The sequence below is a fragment of the Drosophila albomicans genome, unplaced genomic scaffold, assembly GCF_009650485.2.
Source record: "Drosophila albomicans strain 15112-1751.03 unplaced genomic scaffold, ASM965048v2 utg000302l_pilon, whole genome shotgun sequence".
Lineage (NCBI taxonomy): Eukaryota > Metazoa > Arthropoda > Insecta > Diptera > Drosophilidae > Drosophila > Drosophila albomicans.
In genome coordinates, this window is record NW_026263589.1 from 1 (window position 1) to 8,462 (window position 8,462).

The 8,462-nt window shown below is 41.6% G+C and overlaps 1 pseudogene; it reads right to left on the bottom strand.

Annotated features, from left to right (window-relative positions):
- Nucleotides 1-786: 786 nt before the first annotated feature.
- LOC117577492 (large subunit ribosomal RNA) lies at nucleotides 787-8,259 on the bottom strand (annotated as a pseudogene).
- Between the last annotated feature and the right edge of the window lie 203 nt (nucleotides 8,260-8,462).

The following is an 8,462-nucleotide window of genomic DNA, read 5'->3' on the forward strand; positions in this document are numbered from 1 at the left end:
TAATGGCGTTTCCTTTTGCTACCAAATATAATATAATAAATAAATGCCATATATAAAATATGCAAGTATTGATCGTTGTATATAGAATATACTTACTATGCATAATTATTAATTTTCGCTCAGCTATATATATGGCGTTTCCTTTTGCTACCAAATAAATATATATGTAACGCATACTAAAATAATGATTTTGTACAACATATTATAACTATGCATATTCTTAATTTTCGCCACTATATAATGGCGTCCTTTTGCTACCAAATAAATATATATAACCAACGCTTAATAATTGCATATAATAAATACGCAATGATTTTGTACACATAGATATATATGCATAATTCTTATTTCCGCCACGATATAATGGCGTTCCTTTGCTACCCAAATAAATATATATAACCAACGCATAATAAATAATAAATGGCATATATATAAAATATGCAAGTATTTGTATACATAGAGATATAACTTTACTATGCATATTATTAATTTTCGCCACTAATATAATGGCGTTTCCTTTTGCTACCAAATAATATATATAACTAACGCATACTAAAATAATGCATATTTTAAAATACAAAAGTATGGCGTCCTTTTGTACACATAGATATATTATTTATTTATATATATATAATATATTTTATATATTATTATATAAATTTTCTTCTTATATGCGTAATTGTATAACACATAATTAATAATTATGCATACAATTTTGCAATATTTATATATATATATATATATATATAATATTTTTTTATATATGCCCTTAAACTATATATTTTATCGAATCGTCAAGCAAAGGATAAGCTTCAGTGGATCGCAGTATGGCAGCTGCTCAACCACTTACAACACCTTGCCTGTTATAAAAGTCGTGTTACAATTGATTCAAGGCTTTGTCATTGTATTAAATAATGTTTTAATATATACTAGCGCGGCACAGGTGATCGAAGATCCTCCCAATTTACTATGTTATATGTAACATTGGCATCACATCCATCGTCGTCTATTAAATGAATAATAAACTTTTAATGGTTTAGAAGCCATACAATGCAAATTGCCCCTTATTTATCATTGCAGTCCAGCACGGATACGACCTTAGAGGCGTTCAGGCATAATCCAACGGACGTAGCGTCATACCACTGTTCGCTCGAACAAGTATTGTGCCATTGGTCCGTACCTTGCGGTTCTCTCGTACTACGCAGGAATGCTGTCGCACAACGTTTTGTCATTAGTAGGGTAAAACTAACTGTCTCACGACGGTCTAAACCCAGCTCACGTTCCCTTGCATGGGTGAACAATCCAACGCTTTGGTGAATTTTGACTTCACAATGATAGGAAGAGCCGACATCGAAGGATCAAAAAAGCGACGTCGCTATGTAACGCTTGGCCGCCACAAGCCAGTTATCCCTATGGTAACTTTTCTGACACCTCTTGTAAAAAACTCTTTAAACCCAAAGGATCGATAGGCCGAGCTTTTTGCTGTCCCTGTGTGTACTGAACACCGAGATCAAGTCAGCATTTGCCCTTTTGCTCTATGTGTGGTTTCTGTCCGCACTGAGCTGGCCTTGGGACACCTCCGTTATTATTTGAGAGATGTACCGCCCAGTCAAACTCCCTACCCTGGCAATGTCCTTGAATTGGATCATACCTGAGTAATTGGAGTTATAACCAAATTTTTAATTTAAGAACACATAAATGCACTCTCTCATTAATGAATTTGTTTGCGATTATATAACAAACTCGTGATACTTTGATCAAGAAGCTTGCATCAAAACCCAATACCATAAGATATAATAAATATATCCGTATAATGGCTAGGAAATGATACACGTTCCATTTAATCAAGTAAGTAAGGAAACAATAAGAGTAGTGGTATTTCATTGTCGATACTAAACCGAAATTTAATATCTCCACTTATTCTACACCTCTTATGTCTCCTTACACTGCCAGATTAGAGTCAAGCTCAAAAGGGTCTTCTTTCCCCGCTAATTATTCCAAGCCCGTTCCCTTGGCTGTGGTTTCGCTAGGATAGTAGATAGGACAGTAGGAATCTCGTTAATCCATTCATGCGCGTCACTAATTAGATGACGAGGCATTTGGCTATTTTTCTTTTTTTTTTGTAGGAAAATGAATTTGCCCACACAACAATGCATATATGAATGGCACGTCATATGACTGTTTTCCCTTTACTTTGTACACAATAGATGTTGGCCAGTGTAGTTGACTTTCAATGAGGAAAGTAAACCTCGGTGCTAACCACTCCTTGGCGATATCCAGTATGGAACATGAACGTCTTAAAGCCGCAGATCCGCCATCTACCACCCTGGTACTGATAATATTGCTATCACCAGCGTTAAGGACTCCAGTGCTCTCAGTCGTTTTACCGACCGATAGCTCCAGATGCCCTCTCCAGTTTAGCGTAGCAGAGAAACGATTTTAATGTCCTCATGTGCCCGATAATCCCGAACCAGAGCCGTTCGTACGTCCTGTCTGTCGTAGATCTCAACCTTACTCTGATGAGCTTGGTCAAGATCAAGTCCGTCAGTCACAACCTGAGCGTCGATCACTATAGTGTGATCTGGTCGGAAACCCACCAGGTCCGGCTTATATATCCTGTTCTCTCCCTGCAGACTTGGTTCAGCAATGACAGAGTAGCCTCTTCGTCTCAAGTCCCCGCTTGAGATAATTAGCTACACTGTTGTGTCTAGCCACCCGCCTCCATGCGTACGATACACTTCTGCAGAATGTGGTTTAGTGATTCGGGGAGCAATCACATCCTGCACACACTGCCTCTTCAATTCGTCCTTCCCCTCGTGGTACGAGACCGCGTGGGTAGGGCATTGTATCCGCAGTTTGATCCCATTCAAATAAGCTTTTCCAGTTAACAAACGCGTGGGTGTGCGACAACCCACCCGTGTTGCGGAGCATAACGCCCTGCTTCACGGAGACCGCTACCATCAACAGAGGAGTGCAACCTATCCGCCCAGTACGAATCGATCAAAAGGCGTGTATCCAGAGCCGCGTCTCCCGATGCCTTGCACCTATCTCGGGCCCTCCGAATTTTCCGCACTAAGGAACGAACTGGCCGTCTCGGATTGCTTCGAGGTGGGGCCATTTTATGTTCGTTAGCCTCTGTATGCGCAGCATTGGAGCTGTCCTTCGAACTGAGGGAACACCGAGACCCCCACTTGTGTGGGGGGCATGGAAGAAATGCTACTGACACATCCATAGGAAGATCTAACCATTTCCTTACGACCGACCGTACCAGTCTGTCACACTTCTCAAACGCCTATTGCCACACTACAAGGTTAGCTTGTGATATAGCTGTGGAATGAGGACAGTTCTGAGGGCGAATAACTTCTGCTGTGGCTTCAGGGGGGACCGCGATATGATATCCAATCTGGGACCAATGTCCTCAGTCGGATTGTAGCGGGCCCCTCCCGTCCGCAGTGAACTGAATGCCGAGATACCTCCACTCCTCCGAACGCTTCAAGCTTGGACACGTGCGCGAACTACACAGAAGCTCCGTGATTCGATCACAGTACACTTCTGCTTCGGTTGCCCCTTGACACTAACAGTATAAACACTTATTAGCGTTTTAGGGTCAGCCCAACGGACGCCAAAAAGGAGACCGTGGTATGCAATAATGCCTGAAGGCCCTTCGGTGTAGAAGCAAACAACACCAGATCGTCTGCGAACGCTGCAGCGTTTGTTTGGCATTTCCGACACTGACACCAATCTCGTCCGGTAGAGACCTGAGCAACCGGTCGATGACCAAGTTGAACATATGTGGAGACAAAGGGTACCCTGCTTCACACCTCTAGCAGGGACGAATTCCTCTGATCTCCAGCCTTTACCATTGAGACTAGTGCCACCTCCCAAGTACAAGCTACGTACGTAGTCAACAAAACCCGTTGGTGCACCATACGCGGATAGGGTGTCAATTACCGCTGCGTGAGACACAGAGTCAAACGCTTTGCTGACATCAAGTGTCGCGATATAACACGAGCATGACGTCTATGGTGGTCCCTCAGGATTAAGTCAACTATTGTCGCGTTATCGGCGCAACCGTCAGTAGGAAGAAACCCCGCTGACGCGGATCCCAATCGACTGATGAGGCCAATCGAGATGCCAAGATGGCATTGAGTTGTCTAACTATGACAGAAGGCACCGATATCGGACGGAAGTCTTCTGGTCGGGATGCTCTTACCGTCTTCGGGATGAAAACGGTTCGAGCCCATTCGAAGAGTGTGGGTAGTTTGCCGCACCAGAGAATAAGGTTCATTATGCGAAGCATAACACCACTGGGAATACTCCTGGCAGTTCTTGGAGATATTCCGTCCGGTCCGGGAGAAGAAGTCAATGGCACTTGATGCAATTGCAGGTCCCTAGACGTAATAGGTGACCATACCCCCTCAAGCAAGTGTCCCATATGGGCACGGTGCTATTGCAAGAGGAAAGGCTCTGCTGTGTCATGACTTCTCTCCAGTATGGTTCCATAATCTCTTGGTTTGGCATTACCGACTCGTCGGGTCCTGCAAGCAAGGATCCAATGCATCGACCTTTATGTTTGGTCCAGTTACGCTGAACCCTAGCGAACTGCTGCCTTCTATTTTGTCTCCTATTGCGAGGCTCAGGAAAGACTCTCGCCGAAACCGGACCTTCGTTTCGATCGGAAAAATTTCCAGGAGATAGTTAGACAAACACTGGAGAGTTGCTTCTTTGCCCGAAGTCTGCGCTCCATCAATGATAGATTGCAGAACCTCGACTCTCCACGATCGATTACATCCCACAGGGCCGAAGCCCCGCAGTATCCGCATGAGGACGTCGTCCGAATGTATCGATGGTGTGATTGGAACCGACTCTGACATTGAAGAAGAAGACTCAAGCCCACTTATACTAGGGCGGCGCGTAATGGTTTGTGGTTCACATAATTTCGGGGATAAGAGCCGCTTGCCCTCTTAGCTGCTCGATTTTTGCCTTATAATTATCCTCTGTCGACACTTTTTAATAGCATCGACGCTGCGTTCTGGAAAATGCAACGCCAGCTTTTTATTAATGAACCTCTCGCCATTTGCTATGAGCTCAAGTTCCTTCCTCGCCATCATGGCCAATTCTTCCTCACACCACCTGGGTTTTCACGTCAACACGCGTACGAAGCTCATCAAGCCTGTCTTTGTGCTGACGCGACATGTGGACGCCTAAACCGGTCTTTGTTCCAAAAGATCGGCCGCATTCCACACATAGATGTCCAACAACTGGATTAGCATCTACGTTCCTTCCCTGATGGGCTCCTACGGATGCCGTGGAGAATTCACTGAATAACTTTCAGCTATCCGAGGCATGTTATTTAAGTTTGCACCATCAGTTTTTTCAGGACCATCGGGGTGGTAACCCAATGGCCCCCTTTCGCCGCTCATATTCGCTGCTGCCGAAACTACATCGGTCCAGCACCCGGAGGACACCACGAGGAGGCCACAAGTTAAGTGGGGCACATGTTGCCTATGAGTCCGACTTGATTCTGACTAAACGAAGGACGGTAGTCCACTTGCCATTGCTGATAAATGAACCTTATTCCCCTTGCTGCAGACCCATTGATCTCCTTAAGAGAGTCATAGTTACTCCCGCCGTTGACCCGCGCTTACTTGAATGTTCTTCACTTTGACATTCCAGAGCACTGGGCAGAAATCACATTGTGTCAACACCGCTAGGGCCATCACAATGCTTTGTTTTAATTAGACAGTCGGATTCCCAGTCCGTGCCAAGTTCTGAATTGATTGTTAATTGATAATCGTTATAATTTAAAAGACTAGCTGGTTGCCCAACTAGTATTCTTAAAAAATTTAGCAAGAAAGTTCCACAATTGGCTACGTAACTAAACTAATCGGGGAACAAGAAACTACCATAAATGATAGAAACTCTATTTACCAGAACGAGCACATAAACCATGTTATTGTTTCCCAATCAAGCCGACTATCTCAATCTTCAGAGCCAATCCTTATCCCGAAGTTTACGGATCTAATTTGCCGACTTCCCTTACCTACATTATTCTATCGACTAGAGACTCTTCACCTTGGAGACCAGCTGCGGATATTGGTACGGCCTGTTGAGAAGTTTGCGTGTCCCCACCATAAATTTTCAAGGTCCGAGGAGAAAATATCGACACACAGTATATATGTCATGCTCTTCTAGCCCATCTACCATATCTCTCTGCGAAAGACTTCCATGGTAGTACGGCTATAAAACAGAAAGAAAACTCTTCCGATATCTCTCGACGGCTTCTTTATGGTCGTTCTGTTGCCAGGATGAGCACGAGGCCCATATTTAATAACAAACGGATACTCAACAGGTTACGGATCCTTGGACCGTATTTCCTTTCGTTCAAAATTATTCAAGTTTTTTAATTATGACAAAATATAAATTTTAGTTACTTTTTTTTACTTGAAAATTTTCGGCTTTCGCTTCTTGAACTTAGGACCGACTAAACTCGTGATCAACCACTGTGTCACACGAAACCCTTCTCCACTTTCAGTCCTCCAAGGTCTCAATGTCGATTATTTGCTACTACCACCAAGATCTGTACCAATGACGGCTCATGCAGGCTTACGCCAAACACTTCTAAGCACACCAATTGTACCTTCCTACTCACTAAAGTTTCAAAAATTTATATTACAAGTAATATAAATATCTACTTTAGCGGTAATGTATAGGTATACAACTTGAAGCGCCATCCATTTTTAAGGCTAGTTTGCTTCGGCAGGTGAGTTGTACACACTCCTTAGCGGATTTCGACTTCCATGAATCACCGTCCTGCTGTTTAAGCAACCAACGCCTTTCATGGTTTTCTGAATGAGTTGTTAATTTGGCAACGCGTAACATTACGTTTGGTTCATCCCACAGCGCCAGTTCTGCTTACCAAAAGTGTGCCCACTGGGCACATTATATCATAACCTTTAACTTCATATCAAGAAAGTTAAGGGTCTTACCCACCTTAATAGTTTGAAGAATAGGTTTAAGATCGGTTTCGACCCTAAGGCCTCTAATCATTCCTTACCAGATAAGATTATTTTATAGCAACAGTTAAATGCACAGCTATCCTGAGGGAAACCGTTCGGAAGGAACCAGCTACTAGATGGTTCGATTTGGTCTTTTGCGCCCTATACTCAATTCTGACAATCGATTTGCACGTCAGAACTGTTCGGTCTTTCATCAGGTTTCCGTGACTTCAACCTGATCAAGTATAGTTCAACCATCTTTCGGGTCACAGCATATATGCTCAAGGTACGTTCCAGTTAGAGGCATAAATAATATAAATATTATTATACATAACTATATAGAACGCCCGGGATTGCGTTAATCAACTATAAATAGTTAAAAAACTATCCAATAATAGTCAAGTTAATTACGCTATTAGGTTTATATCCCAATAACTTGCACATATGTTAGACTCCTTGGTCCGTGTTTCAAGACGGGTCCCGAAGGTATCCTGATATCTTTCGCATTGTTAAATACAACAAGTGCTTATAATAAACATAAAAATCAATGATAAATCATGCCATTATATAATTCGAAAATTAACGCACTGTACTCATATAATCTATCAGCACTTTATCAAATTTTTTGAAATTTATTTTTATGTAAAATGCAAGCACTCTAATTTAAATAAACTCTTATCAAAATTGTTTGATAAATTCCATACAATGCTAATAGATTACAATGTCCTTATATGGAAAAAATGCACACTATCGTTTAATATTTGATTAATATTACAATTCATATGATGAATTTTCCATAACGGATATCAGGTTCATCGGGCTTAAACCTCTAAGCAGTTTACGTAACTATTTAACTCTCTATTCAGAGTTCTTTTCAACTTTCTTCTCACGGTACTTGTTTACTATCGGTCTCATGGTTATATTTAGTTTTAGATGGAGGTTACCACCCACTTAGTGCTGCACTATCAAGCAACACGACTCTTTGGAAAACATCATCTAATAATCATTAACGTTTATACGGGCCTGGCACCCTCTATGGGTAAAATGGCCTCATTAAGAAGGACTTAAATCGTTAATTTCTCATACTAGAATATTGACGTTCCATACACTGCATCTCACATTTGCCATATAGACAAAGTGACTTAGTGCTGAACTGATTTCTTTTCGCTCGCCGCTACTAAGAAAATCCTTGTTAGTTTTCTTTTCCTCCCCTAATTAATATGCTTAAATTCAGGGGGTAGTCCCATATGAGTTGAGGTTGTTTAATTACACTTATAGACAATTCTCTGCCTATTTTTAAATATACTATTTTTTTCTTGAAGGTCATAATATTCACAAAATTATTCTTTATACCATATTCGTTATAAGAGGCAATTCTAGTTTATAAAATAATATATTTTATGCTAGACATTCCTCAATATTATTTGAAATGAATAAAGAACATATAATTCTTCAAATTCTCAT